This window comes from Ovis aries, chromosome 8, assembly GCF_016772045.2.
Source record: "Ovis aries strain OAR_USU_Benz2616 breed Rambouillet chromosome 8, ARS-UI_Ramb_v3.0, whole genome shotgun sequence".
NCBI lineage: Eukaryota > Metazoa > Chordata > Mammalia > Artiodactyla > Bovidae > Ovis > Ovis aries.
The window spans coordinates 24,248,700-24,269,353 of record NC_056061.1 but is presented as its reverse complement, the minus strand read 5'-3'; positions in this window follow the sequence as shown (position 1 = coordinate 24,269,353).

The window sequence follows — 20,654 nt, the reverse complement described above, 5'->3', positions numbered from 1 at the left end:
CCCGGAGTTCACTCAGACTCACATCCATCGAGTCAGTGATGCCATCCAGCCATCTCATCCTCTGTCGTCCCCTTCTCCTCCTGCCCCCAATCCCTCCCAGCATCAGAGTCTTTTCCAATGAGTCAACTCTTTGCATGAGGTGGCCAAAGTACTGGAGTTTCAGCTTTAGCATCAGTCCTTCCAAAGAAATCCCAGGGCTGATCTCCTTCAGAATGGACTGGTTGGATCTCCTTGCAGTCCAAGGGACTCTCAAGAGTCTTCTCCAACACCACAGTTCAAAAGCATTAATTCTTCGGTGCTCAGCTTTCTTCACAGTCCAACTCTCACATCCATACATGACTACTGGAAAAACCATAGTCTTGACTAGGCAGACCTTAGTCAGCAAAGTAATGTCTCTGCTTTTGAATATGCTATCTAGGTTGGTCATAACTTTTCTTCCAAGGAGTAAGCGTCTTTTAATTTCATGGCTCCAGTCACCATCTGCGGTGATTTTGGAGCCCCAAAAAATAAAGTCTGACACTGTTTCCACTATTTCCCCATTTATTTCCCATGAAGTGATGGGATCGGATGCCATGATCTTCGTTTTCTGAATGTTGAGCTTTAAGCCAACTTTTTCACTCTCCTCTTTCACTTTCATCAAGAGGCTTTTTAGTTTCTCTTCACTTATCAGAACATTCCAATTTGAAAGAAATTGCTGCAATAGGTTTACCATCGTGAACATTAAATTTACTTTTAAAATAATGATCTTTAGATACTTTCGGACATTTCAATGATCAAAGAAACTCTTGACTACATAGACTTTATTTTCTAAAGTAGGAAAATGCTTTGGTTATGTTTGAAAGTCTTTTTAAAACAATTTTTTAAGTTGAAGGTAGAGTTTTTCCTTTAAACATTGTTTAATTTGAAATTTTATTTTATCAATATGCTCCACTAACCTTTTTCTTTTTTCTACTGGAGTTTAGTTGTCAAGACTTGTAATACAGCTTTTCAGTAGTAAAATCATCCATCCAAGACCTGATAACAAGGAAGCTCATGAAAGATGGCTTGCAACATTTTTTTCAGTTTTTTATGCTTCTTTTAACATAGTTTTTAAAAATCACTTTGTAACTAATAGAATTATCTAGTTCTTTTTTAGTGACTCAAAACTTTCCTTTAAAAGCCATATTGGCTTCTTTATATTGCTATTTCTCTTTTCCAAGTTTGATTTTTTAGTTGGAGGTATAATCATTCTTTCAGGAAAACTATTACTTTATCTGAACATGTCATCATTCAAAATGCCTATGTCTACAGAAAAATTGAAAGTAGGGCAAAATATCAATGTTCAGTAAAAGAACTATGAAAATATTTGGAATCTGGTTTTTCTTCACAGCAAAAAGCAGTTTGCTTTCCAGAACACCACCCAGATAGCATCAAAAAACATTGACTAACCATATGGACCTATTCCCAAGAACCAATTTCAGAGTCATTGGGTTTTCTGACTTTGGACAAGATAATGTCATTTCTTTTGACATGATTTGCTAAAATTCAAATTTAATGCAACCTGAACTATCATCATTATCCATAAATACTAGAGATATCTTGTATTATGAGATCTAGCATAATTTCTGTTTTTCTCTGATATAACCAACCTTCCATTCTGGAATATTAATTTATATGAAAGGGTAGCTTTAGAAGTAAATATGAAAGTACTCTTAAGCCATGGAAAATTTGCTCATCTTAAAGAGTTTTTTGGTTTGGTGATGCTTGCTTAATTTGCTTTCTTCTTATTCCCAGAGTTAACCCAAATCATCAGTTTCTAATGCCTTAATTGCAATCATGTCCAAAAAGTTAATACATGAAAAACCAACAAAGCAACTTCAAGAAAATCATTAGAGTACTAGACTGGCTATTAATGATGATGATAATAATAATGGTATTTTATACCTCTACAATGTCTTTCATCTAAGTATCTCAGAGAACTTTACTAATAAACGCTTTGATTTTACCCAAACAAACCTGCTTTTCCAACTATATGCACTTCTGTAAAACTGCTTCAAATATTAGCATTAATCATAAACCCAGAATTCCTCAATTTTAGCATTTCAACCATTTATACACTTAGCTTATTTAAAGAATGAAAGTGAAAGTCATTCAGCCATGTCCAACTCTTTGCAATCCCATGGACTATACAACCCATGGAATTCTCCAGGCCAGAATACTGGAGTGGGTAGCTGTTTCCTTCTCCAGGGGATCTTCCCAACCCAGGAATTGGACCCAGGTCTCCCACATTGCAGGCAGATTCTTTACCAACTGAGCCATCAAGGAAGCCCAAGAATACTGGAGTGGGTAGCCTATGCCTTCTCTAGGGGACTTCCAGACCCAGGAATCAAACCAGGATCTCCTGTATCGCAGGTAGATTCTTTACCAGCTGAGATACCAGGGAAGCCTATTTAAAGAATATTTGTGCAATTTTTGATGTTGTAGAAACAGCTTGCTTCCTGGGAATTGATTACTAGTGTTATCAAAGTTAAATATCTATTATTGTAAGAGGTAGAAGAATAAATATAGATCTATGTATCTCTTTTCTAGATCAGGAATTGAAATTCTAATGACCTGGAAAAACAAATCTTTGAGAAATTGTTCTGATCTCAATAAAGCTTTGGCTTTTTTGGTCATTCTTTCAACTTGAATAGCAAAACTCTTTGTATTTTTTAAAAAATACATGCACACCCACACACCTTGGGCTTGATAGTAGTCTGACATGTTGTAAGGCACCCTGAATGTGAGAGGACTCTAAGAGTGATCTTTCTTCCTCTGCGCTGTGCAGTCGTCCCCTCCCAGGGGTGTACCTTAGAGAAAAGGGCAGCCTTGACCAGGGGCTACTTTATAATCTGTTGTGAAAGGCATCAAGTAGCTGATGGTCTCCTGTTAGAACCTATAGTCAGGCTCCCCAGATTCATCTATTCAAAACTTGACTTGGTTATTAGTCAACGTTTCATAAAAAACACCACAAACCCTACTGCATTTATATGCTCAGTTGTGTCCAACTCAGCAACTCCATGGACTGTAGCCCACCAGGCTCTCTGTCCATGGGATCTTTCTGGCAAGAGCACTGGAGTGGGTTGCCATTTCCTACTACAGGGAATCCCCAGGATCAAACCTGCATCTCTTCTGTCTCCTGCATTGGGAGGTGGGCTTTTCATCAACTGCGCCACCTGGGAAGCCCACTAGCCTGCAGGATTGCTGTTAACAGTTAAGGAAGTTCTTAGAACAATGCCAGGCCCCTCGTGATTGCTTATGACCCAAGGGAACAATCCCATTGAAAATTAAATGAAAACAAAACAAAATAGAAAACAGAGTGATATATAAAGAAAGTTTAATTTCTGCCTTATGGCCAGATCTCTTACCCTGGTATCCATGGGTCACCTCCTCTCTAAAAAGATTTCAGATGATCTGTAGACAAAAATGGGGTTGAATATATACATGGTAGGGGTTTGCCAGGTGGTGCTAGTGGTAAGAACCTGCCTGCCGATGCAGGAGATGCATGAAATGCTGGTTCGATCCCTAAGTTGGGAAGATCCCCTGGAGGAGGGCATGGCAACCCACCCCAGTACTCTTGCCTCATGAACCCCATGGACAGAGGATACTCGCAGACTACAGGCTACAGGGCCGCACAGAGTCGGACACGACTGAAGCAACTTAGCGCGCACACATATACATGGAATTTTTCTAGGATCTATTCCTCTTATCAGAGACTCCAAAAAGTCCCTGACCCAGGAAAGTTCAGAAACCATTGCCTCATAGCCACAGAATTGTTGTCAACAACAGTAACGTGACAGGAAGATTCTCTCCTTCCTTCCCTAATTATTATACCCTCACAAAATTGTCCCTCTCCACCATTTTTTTTTCTTTTTTCTTTTTTTTACAAATTACAATATTTGATCATTTACTATTTGGTGCTAACAATCTCCTGATGATCTTAATTGCAAAGGTAAGTGTACCGCTCACAAACCCTATACTACTAGTCTACCATTCCCTGGTCACACTAGTCTAGTTATATTTCTTATTTTCCTCCTCTCCATCCTTCATGTCTGTAAATCCCCTTCCACTAACTTCTGGATAAACAGAAGTTAGAATGCTGATACGTAGATTTGTGCGGCAAGATGGAGTTGCAGAGTATCTGTGATTCCTGGTCATGAGAGTTTGTTAAGTAGCTCCAAGCTTAAAAGTATTTACTGTAAGGTAGGGTATGATCCATTTCCATTTTATAGAACAGAAAATAGGGTTCTGAGTGGTCAAATGACTTGCCTTCTCTAGGGGCAATTATTATAGGAAAGAGCCACAACTCAATCCTAGGAGATACAACTCATAATCCTATATCCCACCAAGAACATCTTTCCCAAAGAAACACAGCCTCGCCTTCCTTTCCTACAACACTCCATTTAAAAAGGTTCCAAAATCAAATATCAGTACATTTCAGTTAATATGACTCTGTACTGGGAGACATTAGAGGATCTTTTTTAAAAATTAAGTAACTGTTCAAGATTCTTATCCCAGGTGTGACCAGAAGACCTTCCATGGAACAAAAGTACTGAAATGATGCTGAACTACATTAAGTCACATCTTTGAAAGTAATTCCTCAGGATGGAGACTTGAGACAAGGAATATTTTTTTCCTTCTATTTTCCCTAACAACCTTCCCAAAACTTATATTCTGAATAAAATATCCATCAAAAGAAGTTTTTTTTTTTCCCTTCTTCTTGCCTACCTGCTTCAGTAAATCAAAGTTTTTAATCAACACTGCTCCTTGTCTAAAACACTTTTCTCAGTTTCAGTCTCTTCCATCTCTTACTATTACTGGTCTGTCTGCGGCTATTTTTCTACTACAATCAAGCTGGCTGTACTTTTGCCAGATCAATCTGTCTAAAATACACACTAGGAGACATTAGCCTCCTGACCTACTACAGAACGCTACTGAAGGAACTTCCCTGATGGACCAGCAGCTAAGACTCTGTGTTCCCAATGCAGGGAATCTGGGTTCAATCCCTGGTCAGGGAACTAGATTCCCTATGCCACAACTAAAGATCAATGATCCTCAAGCTGCAACTAAGACCCAGAACAGCCAAATAAATATTTAAAAAAACAGAATACTACTGAAGATTATTATCATCTGGACTCAACTGTTTAATTTTTGTCTATTATTCCACACTCAGGATACAAATATGTGATACATTTATCATCACATCCCACCCAACCTCATGTATTCATTCAACAAATAGTTGTTGAATATCTACCATGTTTCATGTACTTTGCTAAGCCCTAGGAATATCCCAGGCATGTGGCCCCTGATCTCATAGATCTCATGGCTAAGCAGAGAAGACAGACAATAAACATGATAAATGAACTCTCATAAGTATTCTTAAGGAAAGAAAGTTGTTGCTAAAATACAGAAAATGGGGATGGAGCTGCTAGAAGAGAGGAAGAAATCTAGTTAAATAGGATGGTTGGGGAAGACATAGCTGAAGATGTGACTTTTAAATAAGAGGAAGTCATCTTTGCAAAGGAGCATTCCAGACTCCCTGCATTGGGAGCACAGAGTCTCAGCTGCTGGTCCACCAGGGAAGTTCCTTCAGTAGTATTCTATAGTAGGTCAGGGGGCTAATGTCACCTACTGTGTCACCCACTGAGGTGGGATAAAGCTTGCAAAAACAGAAAGAGGCCTCTCTGACTGAAGAACGAGAGACCAGCATGTTGGCCTCCAATGAGACAGAGTCCACATCATACAGGTCTTTAGACCCATGGGAATAATTTGGGTTTTTACTCAGTGTAATGGGAAACCAATAAAGAATTTTAAGCAAAGAAGTACCACAATGTGATCTGTATTTTTAAAAATACATCAAGGAGACATCCATAACCAAAGTAAGCCTCTGTCTTCACAGAGGAATCATAATATTAATTATACTGAAAAGCAAAATATTGAGATTTAGAAAAAAATAGTTAAAATATGTTGTATAAATATGTGCTTATATGAGATTTTCTGCTCACATAAGACTGGAAAATTTTAGAAGGTCCATCTTAGGACTAGAACAATCTAGAGTCTATCTAGCCTGGGTCTATGGTCTGACATGTCGCATATGGAGACAAGGTGAGGGGAAGAGCATTCAGTCATGAGTTCAACTCTTCTGGCCCAAATCTATTGGAAGAGTCTTGGCGGGGGTGGGGGGCGAGGGGAGGGAAAGGTGAGGAGGGTAGGGCAGAAATACAATATTGATTTCAAAATATTTAATACATTATAAAGCAAGCTTAGCCTGAATTTCAGAGTATGAAAACACAATATTCCTAAGTAAATTCCATATAGTATCAAAGTAGCTAACATCTAAGAAAATCTAATATGTAAGACAAGTCAGAAGAACACCTGAAATGTCAAAAAAAAAAAAGCAAGCCTACAGCATTCCTACTCATTCTGAATGAGATTTTCAAGAGCTACTATCAAGTCCTCTGTACAATTACATCCTGTCTAACATTGTTGTTCAGTCGCTAAGTCATGTCCGACACTTTGCCACCCCATGGACAACAGCACGTCTAGCTTTCCTGTCCTTTACTATCTCTTGGAGTTTGCCCAAACTCATGTCCATTGAGTCAGTGATGCCATCTAACCATCTCATCCTCTGTCACCCCCTTCTCCTCTTACCTTCAAACTTTCCCAGTTATCAGGGTCTTGTCCAGTGAGTTGGCTCTTTGCATCAGGTGGCAAAAGTATTATAGCTTCAGCTCAGCATCATCCCTTTCAATGAATATTGATTTCCTTTAGAACTGACTGGTTTCATCTTCTTGCTGCCCAAGGGACTCTTGAGAGTTTAACAAGAGAGTACTTTTTTTTTTTTTTGACAAAAATGGGGAGTAGACCCTTAGAAAAAAAAGTGTGGAAATAGATTTTGAACAAACATATTTTAACTGGGCTTCCCTGATAGCTCAGTTGGTAAAGAATCCTGCAATGCAGGAGATCCTGGTTCGATTCCTGCGTTGGGAAGATCACCTTGTAACATACGTAAATATGTTAAAAATACAAACATATTTTAAGAGCAAGCAAAATTGAAGTAGGAAGCAGCCTTGCCATGGGAAAAGCCAGGCTATGTTTCCACATCACTGAGGTCCTTTGAGATTACCATTGACTTTCCCTCAGTTAGACCTGAATTGTCCTATTACTGTGGAGAAAGCAATGGCAACCCACTCCAGTACTCTTGCCTGGAAAATTCCATGGACAGAGGAGCCTGGTAGGCTGTGGTCCATGGGGTCGCTAAGAGCTGGACACAACTGAGCGACTTCACTTTCACTTTTCACTTTCATGCATTGGAGAAGGAAATGGCAACCCACTCCAGTGCTTTTGCCTGGAGAATCCCAGGGACAGGGAGCCTGGTGGGCTGCCGACTATGGAATCTCACACGACTGAAGCGACTTAGCAGCAGCAGCAGCAGCAGCCCTATTACTGAAGACACAGAGAGGGTGCCTAACCCTTTCTGAGACCACTGTGTGGGCTGATATCCACGTCCCTTGCCTTCCTGCCTGAGTTCCACATGACTTTTGCTATTTATCCTCTAGACCTGTGGCTCTGAATCAATAACCTTTTTTTCTATTGAAGCTGCTCTTAAAAACATATGAACAGGGTTAGAGAACATGAATTTTTTCTGAGTCTCAAAAGACTATTGTTCACCCTGGAGAACATTGATCCAGGATTGTGGCTATGCATGAGAGACTATGTGGAAATGGAAAAGAAAATCTTCTGACAATATCTTACATGAGTTACAGACCCCACGAATCCAGAGCCCTGGATAATAACCTGTCAACTCTATGATAGCCAGTTCCATATAAGCCTTGTGTCACTGTCTCATAGTCCCTAGCACTGTCCCCCAGGGAGGTAAATACAGTGGAGTAATTAAGCTGTGCCCCTGCTCCTTTCTTCAAGATGCTAACAGAGGATGTCACCTGGCTTAACTTCTTTAACCTTTCTTTTGATCAAATTCCCAGGTAGCTCCAGTAATTCCAAGACACAGCCAGCTGAGTTTGAAGATACTACAAATAAGCTTCTAGAACTGCAGCAGTAATGAACACACTGATATCCTACCAGCGGGCTCTTTAGAACAACCTTTTAAGACTTGATTAACAGTCTGGAATCCTATGTTGGTGCTCTGCAGCTAGCTCTTAGTGTAAAATATCACCTACCCTACACAATTTGCTTGCAATTTAGCCCAAAGACTACTTCAGGCAGAGTCATTAAAATGACACTCTGAGGAAACCCATTCAAAGTTTGATTCCTCATTTTTATGCAATAGTGAAGAATTTTCGCTAGCCTTTAAAGAGTTATACAGATGGTCCCAATTTTCTGATGGTTCAACTTATAATTCCTTGACCTCATAATGGTACAGAAGCAATATACCTTCAGTCGAAACTGAACTTGGAATTGTGAATTTTGATCTTTTCTTGGGCCCAGCAATATGCAGTAGATACTGATAGGAGCCTGGTAGGCTGCGGTCCACGGGGTCGCTAAGAGCTGATGCTGATGCTGATCTATGGCCATGAGCTGTGTCTCCCAGTCAGTCAATGGTCATGGGTGTAATAAAACCCGTATATTCCTAACCTTTCCTAACCATACAACAACTCTGATTTTCACTTTCAGAACCTTATTCAATAAATTACATGAAAAATTCAATACTTTATCATAAAATAGGCTTTTTTTTGTTAGATGATCTTGCCCAACTATAGGCTAATGTAATTGTTCTGAGCATATTTAAGGTAGGTAAGGCAATGATTTTTAGCTAGTTAGCTGTATTAAATGCTTCTCAACTTACAATAGGTTTATTGGGATGTAACCCCATGGTAAGTCAAAGATGATCTGGATTCCCTTCCATTTCATCATCTTTGCCTGATACTCATCAGCTCAGGGTCAGCCAACAAGTTTGAGGCATCAGCTGCCAACGCTGCTCATTAGAGGAAAAGCATCCTTCCCAGATCAACTATGCTGCTGCTCACAGAAACAAATACCAAACAACTTCAGACATTTATCTTCCTTAAGAAGCTACAGGAAGATGGGAGGTGCTGTTTTCTAAGTGGGAAAACAAACAAAGCTATGGAAACACCATGGAGTCAAGAGTCAATGGGATCTGCAAAACAGATGCCTTAGTAATAAAAATAAATAAACTTGAAACATATCTTCTGGTGAAATTTGTTTACACCCGGTTTTAAGAGTGTAAGACTTAATTTATATTGTAGTAATACATGGCAAAATAGAAGGCTATTTTCAAAATTCTTTATCTGAAGTCAGGTTACCTAGGTTGAATTCTGGCCTTGTCACTTATTAGTTGTTAAATTTAGGCAACTCAATCACTATATCTGAGTTTTTTCTGTAAACTGGGTATAAATATAGAAATCCCATAGGGCTGATGGGAGGGTTAAATGAGATAATGTAGGTAGAAACTATAAATATGTCTGTCCCACTATAGAGACAAATAATTTTGTATGCTGTTGCTATAACTATTATTGTTATATATCACCATTATCATCAGTGTCATCTTCTTGTCTTATTTATATATATATATACAAATATGAAATTATAACAAACCATAAAGAGCCATAGCCAGAGTGTTCCATTATATAGATAACAGAAACTGATGTCCTTATGATTAAAAAAAAAAAAAAAAAGGACATTAAGACCTCTCACCTAAACAGAGCAGAGCCACAGCTAGAGCTCTGAACTCTTCCTCTGGGGAGTGCCCTTTGGAACTTGTGTGGGGAAATGAACTCCAGTATCACTTCAGGGCTGCTTTCACTAATACTCTTGCACCATTTTCCTGAGTCACTGGTTGCAAGTTACAAAGCCTGTTTTCTCCTCACTTTCTCCTGAAGGCATTAAGTGTTGCAGGAAAAAGTCACAGCCTGCCATTTCCTTTGTCCTGAAGATAACTACTTACTCATGTTTGAACTCACATCTTTTGGACTACAAAGCCGTTTACATACAGATACCTCCATACTCACTCTTATTTTTCTTCCTTCTCTTACCTTCATCCCTCTTCCTCATTTTCTTCCTCCTCCTCCTCCTTCTTTTCTCTCTCCTTAACCCTTTCTCTAGACACCTTCAGCTATTTTCTAAGCTATCTTCAAATTATTTTATTTTCTTTCTACTGTAAACAAAAAAAGATTTTCCCCTTCCTGTTAAACCTTTTCTTACCATTGAGACCTTTTGTTAATAGTCTACAATTTCTCATCCACTAACTCATACGTCTTATAATCTAGCAATGGCACCCCAGTACTCTTGCCTGGAAAATCCCATGGACGGAGGAGCCTGGTGGGCTGCAGTCCATGGGGTCGCTAAGAGTCGGACACGACTGAACGACTTCACTTTCACTTTTCACTTTCTTGCATTGGAGAAGGAAATGGCAACCCACTCCCGTGTTCTTGCCTGGAGGATCCCAGGGATGGGGAGCCTGGTGGGCTGCTGACTGTGGAGTCTCACATGACTGAAGCGACTTAGCAGCAGCAACAGCAGTCCTATCACTGAAGACACAGAGAGGGTGCCTAACCCTAACTAACTTGTATATCTTATAATCTAGCAATGGCAACCCACTCCAGTGTTCTTGCCAGGAGAATCCCAGGGACAGGGGAGCCTGGTGGGTTGCTGTCTATGGGATCACACAGAGTCGGACACAACTGAAGTGACTTAGCAGCAGCAGCAGCAGCATATATGTTTGCCAAGCTTATTGGGATCTCTTGCCTGAAAGCCACCAAAAAAAAGCTACCTCTTGTTGTACCCTTTTCTCAGCCCCTAATGCTCTTAATCTTTCAAGCAGCATCATTATGGAACCTCATCTCTTGCCGCACACTTTTCCCTTGGAATTCATTATATCCGGACCATCCTAATTGTCCTCCCACTCATTTTTCATACTTCTCTGTCTTTAGTACTTACCTATTCTTTCTCACTCCATATTTTATTTTCAATTTAAAAAGCCATCATTCTAAAAATATCTCTATTTAAGCCCTATCCACAATCTCTCCTGTATTTCCTATCTGTATTAAGCATCTATAGTTTGAACTTTGTCTTCTCACTAAAACCTTTTCATTTCCTCCTGATTTTTCTATTTCTTGTCCTGGTCATGAGTGGCTCTCAAGATATTTGAAGTAAAAATGGCCTGGGACTAAATTTTGGCTTAGTCATTGATTATGTCGCTTAGGAGAAGCTCCTTAACTTCTCAAAATTTTGGCACATTGTACATAAAATGAGATTTCAGATGAGGAGTTATAACCAAATGGAGTGCCAAACTCACAAAGAGGATCTTAGGAAGTCATTTCCCCGCCCACTCCCTATTCTTACCACACTAGACCTCCTTATCCCTTCCCCACTCCAGACTTCAAGCGCTGAAATCTCATGGTGAGATTTGACTCCTTCCTCAGCCACATCTCCCATATGCAGTCTATCACCAGGTCCAGACTCTTAGTAATTCCTTCATCCTTCCATTCCTATTTCCTTCACCATCTCCAGAGCATAGCTCTCATTCTTCATTACTGGGTCATCACACCAGTCTTAATGACCAGACTCACTGACACCAGTTTCTTCCAACTTTCAGTCCACCCTGGACAATGACATCAAATCAACGTTCTAACATTACTGCTTAAAATAATCATTTTCCCAAGGTAATTCAGCTAACAAGTAGAAAACAAAGATTGAGTCTAGACAGACCACTCTAAATCTATACTCACAGCTATAAGCCTGTACTGAGTCAGTACCAATGTTTGGGACTGGAATTTAAAATCCATCATGATCTGACCCAGAGTACCTTTCCCGACTTTCTTTCCACCAGACCTTTACATGAGTGTTTGATTTACCTTTACTTCCTAAAATAACCTGTCTTTATCTCTCAGGGTTATTTATGCTGTCATAAGAAACTAATTCAGGTGGCTTAAAAGGTAAGGGAATGTATTGAGTTGGCCAAAAATTTCATTCAAGTTTGTCTGTAAGATGTTATGGAAAGCTCAAACAAAGTTTTTGGCCAACCCAATATTATTTCATATAACAAACCCAGAAGTAGAATAGTTCTAGAAATGTTTAATATCATGGCTTAAGACCAAACCTAGGACCCAGATTCCTTCCTCTTCTTACTGTGCTATGTTCAACATGATCTCATGTGAGATCCTCTTGTGTTTGCCAGTTGGTGCCTCAGTTTCAGGAAGCATGTACAGATATAACAACATCCAATGAAACAAAGGACAGTAGCTTGACTCTGCATCGAGCTTTTGAGAGAAGAATCTCCTCTTGTATCCCTAAGCATATCCAACCTTCCCCATCAGAATTCCCTTGACATTTCATTGCCCAGAGTTATATCACCATCCCAGGGAAATTTGTAAACAAAGCACCATGACGCCAAACAGATACAACACCTTCCAAAGTTTTTGAGATATGGTCACAGTGAAAAATACACTTTACACCCCAGCTCAGCACCTGACTAAATATGTTTCATAATACCTATATAACATGCAAATGAAAGTTACATATTTTCTATTTTACTCTCAATATTACTCTATTCTACTAATTTAAAGAAATCTTGATTTTATAACTCATTTATAGACGGGCTACCTGCACTTTGAAAAATGCCAGCTCATACTAATGAGAATTTACCCAAGTTATATTGAAATGGGACAAACTCAGAAATATTATCAGGCCAACAGGGGAAATGACTGTATTGAAGGCAACAAATATTGGACTGGTGCCACAAAAGTACAGCTTTTGCATTGTTGAAATCTGCCATTTGACATTGGAATATATTCTTAAATAAATGTGGTTATGTTATACATCATTTTAATACACATTTCTCACTTTATGTTTATTTTGCTAATGACTTATTGCTTGCTATTTTATATTTATTTTAGCCTATGGAAATGATGTTAGACAAAAAGCAAATTCAAGCAATTTTCTTATTTGAGTTCAAAATGGGTCATAAAGTAGCAAAGACAACTTGCAATATCAACAACACATTTGGCCCAGGAACTGCTAAGGAACATAGAGTGCAGTGATGGTTCAAGAAACTTTGGGAAGGAGATGAGAGCCTTGAGGATGAGGGGCACAGTGGCCGGCCGGAAGTTAACAACGACCCATTGAGTGTATCATCAAAACTGATTATCTTATAACTACATGAGAAGTTGCCAAAGAACTCAATGGGGTCATTTGGCATTTGAAGCAAATTGGAAGGTGAAAAAGCTCTTAAGTGGGTCCCAGGTGGCATTAACAGTAAAGAACCCACCTGCCAATGCAGGAGACATAAGAGATGCAGATTTAACCCCTGGGTCAGGAATATCCCCTGGAGGAGGGCATGGCAGCCCACTCCAGTATTCTTGCCTGGAGAATCCCATGGACAGAGGAGCCTGGTGGGCTACAGTCCATAGGGTCGCAGAATTGGACACGACTGAAGTGACTTGGCGTGCATGCACACATGAGCTGACTGCAAATCAAAAAATCATGGATTTGAAGTGTCGTCTTCTCTTATTCTGCACAACAACAAACCATTTCTCGATTGGATCGTGATGTGTGATAAAAAGTGGACTGTATATGACAACCAAAGATGACCAGCTCAGTGGTTGGACCAAGAAGAAGCTCCAAAGCACTTTCCAAAGCCAAACTTGAACCAAAAAAAAAAAGGTCATGGTCACTGTTTGGTGGTCTGCTGCCCATCTGATCCACTACCGCCTCCTGAATCCCCAGGGAAACCATTACATCTGAGAAGTCTGCTCCGTGAATTGATGAGATACACTGGAAACTGCAATGCCTGCAGCTGGCATTGATCAACAGAAGGGGCCCAGTCCTCCACAACAATGCCTGACTGCAGTTTGCACAGCCAGCACTTCAAAAGTTGAACAAACTGGACTAGTAAGTTTTGCCTCATCCACCATATTCACCTGACCTCTTGCCAACTGACTACCACTTCTTCAAGCATCTCGACAACTTTTTGCAGAGAAAACACTCCCACAACCAGCATGAGGCATAAAATGCTTTGCAAGAGTTCGTTAAAGCCCAAAGCATGGATTTTATGTTACAGGAATAAACAAAAACTTATTTCTCATCGGCAAAAATGTGTGTTTGAGCCTAGTTATAATGATTTACAATTCACAGTCCAAAACCATAGTTATATTTGCACCAACCTAATACTTGCCCATTCTGTGTGTCTTAGATTATATTTATCATTTATTCATCCCTATGACAGCCTTCACTCAACACCTATTGATAAAAATTGGGATTTTCAAACTTGGGATGTTTCAATTTATAGCCAAGAAGGCTGGATTTGTATTTATAAATAAAAGAAAAGAAAAAGAAAACCCAACTGAGATTCCTCAGTAGCTTATAAGTCACAGAAAACAGGGTATTTTTAAAAATTCAAGATCTGGTTTCTTTTGATGATACAAGTAGGGTAAAAGGTCATGGGAGTTCAATTAATTTGCTTTAAAATGTTCCTTTTAAATGACATCCAAAGAATAAATCATCAAAGATTAATCAGGAAAGACTGAGTCTCTCCCCCTTGTTGGCATGTCCATGGATCTGAGAGCAGCTGGTTGAGCCTCTGTTCTCTCTTCTCCTGATTCATTTTGTGTGTGACCTCAGAGAGAGGTCACCACACGGCCTTAAATTACGTGAGCCTGCACATATAGCTGCCACTTTCTCCCTGTAACTATCCTACACTTAGGAACCTTGCTGAGCACAGTAAAGGCTTTAAAGAACTTGAGCTTTGTGTACAGGTTTGCTCTTTACAGACCTAGAATTATCTGTATTTTTACAGTAACACAGTGATGTATCTAATGTGCCTGAGCATCTGCTGGGTACAAAGCTGCTGTACAAATTTACAGGGAATCCCATGTGAATAAATTGTAGTACCGATTATTAAGAAAGTTGGAGTCTAAGACAGGAAATAATCCTGCAAACTTAGACCCAAAACAAAATTTAATAGTGAAGGTTTCCAAGAAGGGATGCTGACTAGCATTTAAGAAGTACCCACTAAGTGCCTGACACTGTGCTAAGCCGTTTATGCAAACTACCTGAATTATGAAATAATTAAATTAAAAAGCCTTAACTCTTTTGCAGTATTATTCTCTCCATTTTGCAGATGATGAAACTGAGGCCCAGAGAGGCCCCTGAACTTTTCCAATGGGGCATGGTTAGTAAGCAGTAGACCCCAAATGCAGAATGAGATCCTTTAGACTCTAAAGTTTATTGTGGTTTATTTTTTTCCTGTCACTTACTCTGAGTCAAAAAAGGCAAAAAATAATTTAATCCAGGCAAAAAGAAAATATACTTAAAATAGACCTTTAAGTAGAAGGGTTATATCCCTAGTGATGAGCAATAGAGTGACATGCTCTTCCATGAATTTTATAGGCAGGGTGGGTTCAGGGGACATTAAACAGTACAATCTAGCTGCCACATAGGTGAGCTTAGAGGAATAAAAGAAAGCAAATCTAGAAAAGATGGTAAAGTCCAACTGCTTTCATAATTCAGTAGAGAGTTCCAGAAAGAGAAAGCTCTTTCTGCAGATTGCCAACTAGACTGTGAGCCCAGAGGGCCAAAAGGGCATGAACAGAGGTGACCATCTAAGAACAGGAACCAGATGTCATATTTATCTGTGATTCTCATAGTGAAGCAAGGTGGCTGTGTAGCTAGTAGGTCTGCAGTTTACTTCCAAAGAATGAATGCAAGACAAAGAAGGGAGGCTTTTCTGCCAAGTTCCTTAAGGAATGGGTCAGGGTAGGTTGTTGAACAGTGGGTAGCAGGGACAGGGACTGACCCAGCAGAGCTAAGGGCAAGCTTGACCTTTCCTTTGTACCAGCCTCCGGATGAGTGAACCAAACATCATAGCCAGCCTTTCAATAGGTCAAATACCATCCTTTCTGTATGTAAAAATGATACGCTGGAGGGCAGAAAGTTTCAGGAGGGAAAAGACAAAAGATATAAAAGGCAAATATTTTAAAGGATTTGCAACAGGAGTTTGCATGCGATTGCAAATTGTAATCCTCAACTTGCACGTAACTCTCAAGAGTTAATAATCCCATGGTTCATACTACCAGGCCTCTAAGCCACTTTTCTTGCATACAAATCTAGTACTTTAGATGGAGGAAGAAAGAACCCTAAATCTCTAAGTTTAAGTTGCTTATTGCTTTGTGGGTTAGGTGACAAGGCAGATAACACTGATATGGTGACTTAGCAACACAGTGGATGTAAGTTTGTGCAAAAGCTTGGCTTCAAAGGCTTTGCAAGCTGTTAACATACAGATTAATTTCAAACAGGAAGAGGCTAAAATATGTGGCAGAACAGTTTTACAAAATTAATGCTTGGCTTTATAAGCAGATAAAAGTGAGCCCGCTTGCAGCCTGAGCAAAGAGAAGCAAGCCTAAGCTGTGGGGGTGCAGGGTGATGAGAAGGGACAGAAGTTGGGAAGGCAAGATGTAGAGAGGAAGTCAAGTCTTAGAGATACACCTGTTTCCAGTATGATGAAAGCGTGGAGTTCTTTATAAATGTGGTAGTCACGAGTGGTACTCATACCAAACAGGAAGTTGTTGGTGACAATTGTTGCTAAGGTTTGATGATATCTTCCACTGGCTCCTATATGCCAATCACAATGCCGTGTGAAGGTGGGCTGGCCACATTTACAGTAGCAAAGTTCAGGTGGAAAATGCCAGAGACTTTCACACTAGTGTTTTCCAATAACTGGTGAAAACAGATGTTGGATATACTGACTCTGGATAAGTGTGCACCATGTCTGTAACTCTGTCATGGGGAGTTGGATGACTTTCCAAGTGTGCCATATTAAATATTCAGGGTTTAAACCTGTAGTAGTATCCTTTTAAGAAACAGCTGGATATGGAAGAGCATCATGATATGGTCAGTAAATGGACCTTTCTGCTGAGTTACATGTGGCCAAATCTATCACATGGTTAGCTGCAGAGAAAAAAGCTATCAACTTCAATATTCAGTGAGGAAAAATATCCATTTTATGAAAGCAGAGTCTTCTATAACTAAGGTATATTACTTTGTATGTTAATACACAATGGAAGTTAATTACCATGTTTGTTCATAAAACATGGGATGTTTTCATTTCATTTAAATCAAAACATAAAACTAATATTAAGTTTTTTGAAACTCCTCCCCCTCAAAAAAAAAAACTTCAGTGTGAAAGGCTAAGTGTACAAATAAGATCATGTTCAATAGTCTTTCCCTTTCCATCCTTTTATTTTTTAATGTAATCTTATAAATAATTTCTATCTTCGAGCTGGAAACTTATGCTAAAATCGGGAACGCATCACAACAGTTTCTCTTTCTCTCTCCCTCCTTCTCCCTCTTTCCTGATTCATAGCTATATACCTAAATGCACTCCCAGGCACAACAAAGCTAAACACAAGAAGAAAGCTGATTTCTTAGAAAATCCAGATTCTAAGAGTAAGATTTTGGTCTGTCACCAAAGCACATTCATGTGAGAATATGAGGTTTGTTTGTCTTGGCTTCTGTATAGGAAACTTTCAGGTATTAATAAATGGTGGGTTAAATTCATTATTCTTCAATTATGAATCTGGTAATGCTAGGTTGAGGCATTTGGTGAAATTTTGTCCCTCTGCCATTATTACTCTGATTTGCCAAATATTCACTAGTTCATCCTAGGCCATACTTAAGTGAAAAAACCCTGCAGGTATAATGGAAGGAATTTTTGTCCTTGGCAAAAATAAAACAAAATGAAATGTTTTCCTTGTAAGCTGAGTTCCCTTTACACTCAGATGCAATTTCATGCCTCTGAACCATGGTTTCCAGGTAATGATTCTTAATAGAAGAACAGTAAAAGTGGAAAAGGAAGACACTATCTGAAGGCCTCGTAGTATCTTAAGTTTGGAATGGAGAGTGTTGTGGATAAACTGCCTGATCTGCCTTACTTCACAAGTGAAGAAACTCTAGTCCCCAATACTTAAAAGACTTCACCTAAAGACCTCATAAAAAGCAAATCCAGAGAACCTAGTGGAGAACCCAACTCTTTTGCTTCATAATTCAGAGTTCTGTCACTTATGTCACTATGATGCAGAAAAATAAACCAAAGTTTGTCATTGTAGAATAATGGAACTCTCTCAGGAAAGGGAGAGAAATTTACGATACAGCAGAAAAACTAGTGTGTCAGGCATCAGGCACCATGCTTCCAGGGAGTTTTGCTGGTCACCTCTATGCCTCATGCCCACTCCCAACCTCTGCTCTTAAGCGTTCTTGCTCTTCTCTCTTCTCCAGGGGTATTTCTTATCTCTTTAGATACTCATAACAGCCATATGCCCAGAAGCCTGTTTTCTCCACTAAATGCTAAATCCATTGAGAACATAATTTTTAAAAGAACTTTAGATGAATAGTGAATAAAGAAAATTATATATATTTTATTTTCCTATTTCAAAACAACAAGGATAATAATGCCAACCTTGTAAGATTGATGTGAAGTCCAAATATTGTGCAATAAAATATGTTAAGCGCTTCACATAGGGCACTTAACCTTGTCAAGTTACATATTAGCAGTTCAGTAACATGTATTGAATGCTTACTCATTCCTTCTCTTGGAACTGTCAAAAAGTGTTATAATCCACATGCTATGACTTCACTTTTAGAATCTGTTGATTAAGAAGAGATAAATGGATGGATGCACTTTCAGATGCCTGATTTTGCAATTCTCCAATCTCCCAAGGGTCCCTAAATCCACAGGTTGGAAATCTTGTGAACTTCAGATTTTTCCAGTACCTAGAATGAGTCATAATCCATCAGGAGAGTCATTTAGAATGGAGTGCAATAACCACAACACAAGTGAAGCACAAAGGGCTGAGAGTAGGAGAAGAAGAAAAAACAGTAGGTCTTTTTTGTTTCCTATTTTAAAAAATCCCCACTAATCCATAGGTTGTTGCCAAGAGGCAGCAACTTCACTGCTTTCAACCCTTTTTGCCTCAAAGGTGGCCACTATTCTAAGCAGCACAGTGGCCAGGATGATAACATATGTCGATTGGACAAGCATGGGTTAAATGTGGGATGATCAGCCTTTCTAGTTTACTCAGGTCTGTCCTGGTTATTGCATTGCAAGCCCTATGTCCCAGGAAACCCTGGTCAGATTGGGATGGTTGGTCAATCCAAGTTTTCATAGAGACCACTGAGGATGATGTTGTTTCCAAACCACAGTTGCTTGCTAAGCAGGGAGAAACATACCCTACATTTACATATGGCGACAGAGCTCTTCTTACCACAATGGTCTTGTGTATCCATTGATCACTAGGAATGCAATCATCAGCATTATAGCCTGAAAGTAGGTCTGACTTGAGATGCCTAATAAGTTAAAATGCATACCCAATTCCAAAAAACTGGTATGCAAAAGGAATGTAAAGTATCTTAATAATTTTATATTTACATATTGAAAAGGTAATATTCTAGATATGTTGAGTTAAATAAGATATATTGTTCTTTTTACTTTTTAATGTGGCTATTAGTAAATTTTACATTATACATGTGGCCCATAATGCACTTCTACTGGACAGAAACAAACAGACTGCTCTAAGATTTTTAACAAGGTAATGATGCATTTATGTCATGCATAGGTGGGGACATAAAAAGATGCTTTGACTATACAGGCAACTTAAAAGATATATAAATTAGAGAATATCAGGCCACAAACAATGGGAGATCAGAATGTCAAATCAAGACCAGACTCATTCCTTTTAATCATTTCTGCCTTCACTTGTGCCAGGATGAGCATTCCATCTTGAGACTTCAGGCCCAAATGAGAAACGAGGTCTATCTTTCAAAAGTCTGCAGACCAAAAAGGGAAAGAGAAAGGTATTCGACAAATGTTTTGAATATTATAAAAATACAAAATCATGTTCTAAGTAATATGATAGACTCCAGCAAATGTCATCTGCATTTAGTTGATTTTATCATCCAGGTAATTTCGAGTTTATTCAATCCTTCCTCTAAGTCTTCCCTGTTGCCGGCCAAGCTCCTTGAGACTGGGAATTTGCACTAATAAACTGCATGCAGCCAAGTGTGTTTGTTTCAGTGCTCTCTTTCCACTTAATGTTTCTTCCCTTATTTACTTTCACAAGAAGCAGGTTAGTCCAGTGAAACCTAACGGGCTTAGGTTCAAACATTGCCAATGTCCCTTACCTAGTGAAAGCTTTTAATTTCCCTCTGCCTCATTTTCCACCAACAGCACTGAATAAAAAGACCCTGGATGACTCTTTGAACTCACACAGACACACACACACACACACAGACACACACACACACATATCTTTTCTTGCAATTCAACTTATTATTGTTAATCATCTGAAAATACCGAATGCTTACAAACACTCCAGCTTACTGTAATTGTACTCCCTCAGTGTAACTATTTTCAATCACTGGGAGGGTTCTGCATACTAGCAATTGGGTTCCCTCTAAACATCCTTGAGAATGTTTATTTGAAAAGATTACCTTGTTTTCCTTCAGGATTAAGTCATGGTCACTGCAGAGAGAGAGGATTTGGAAAAATGGCAAGCAGTTTCTGATGGTTCCTCAGAGACTGCCCTTGTTCAATGAATAGACTCACAGGAAAATAAAATGCATTCTAGCCCACACACGTTAGAGACATTTTTCAAACACCTAGATTA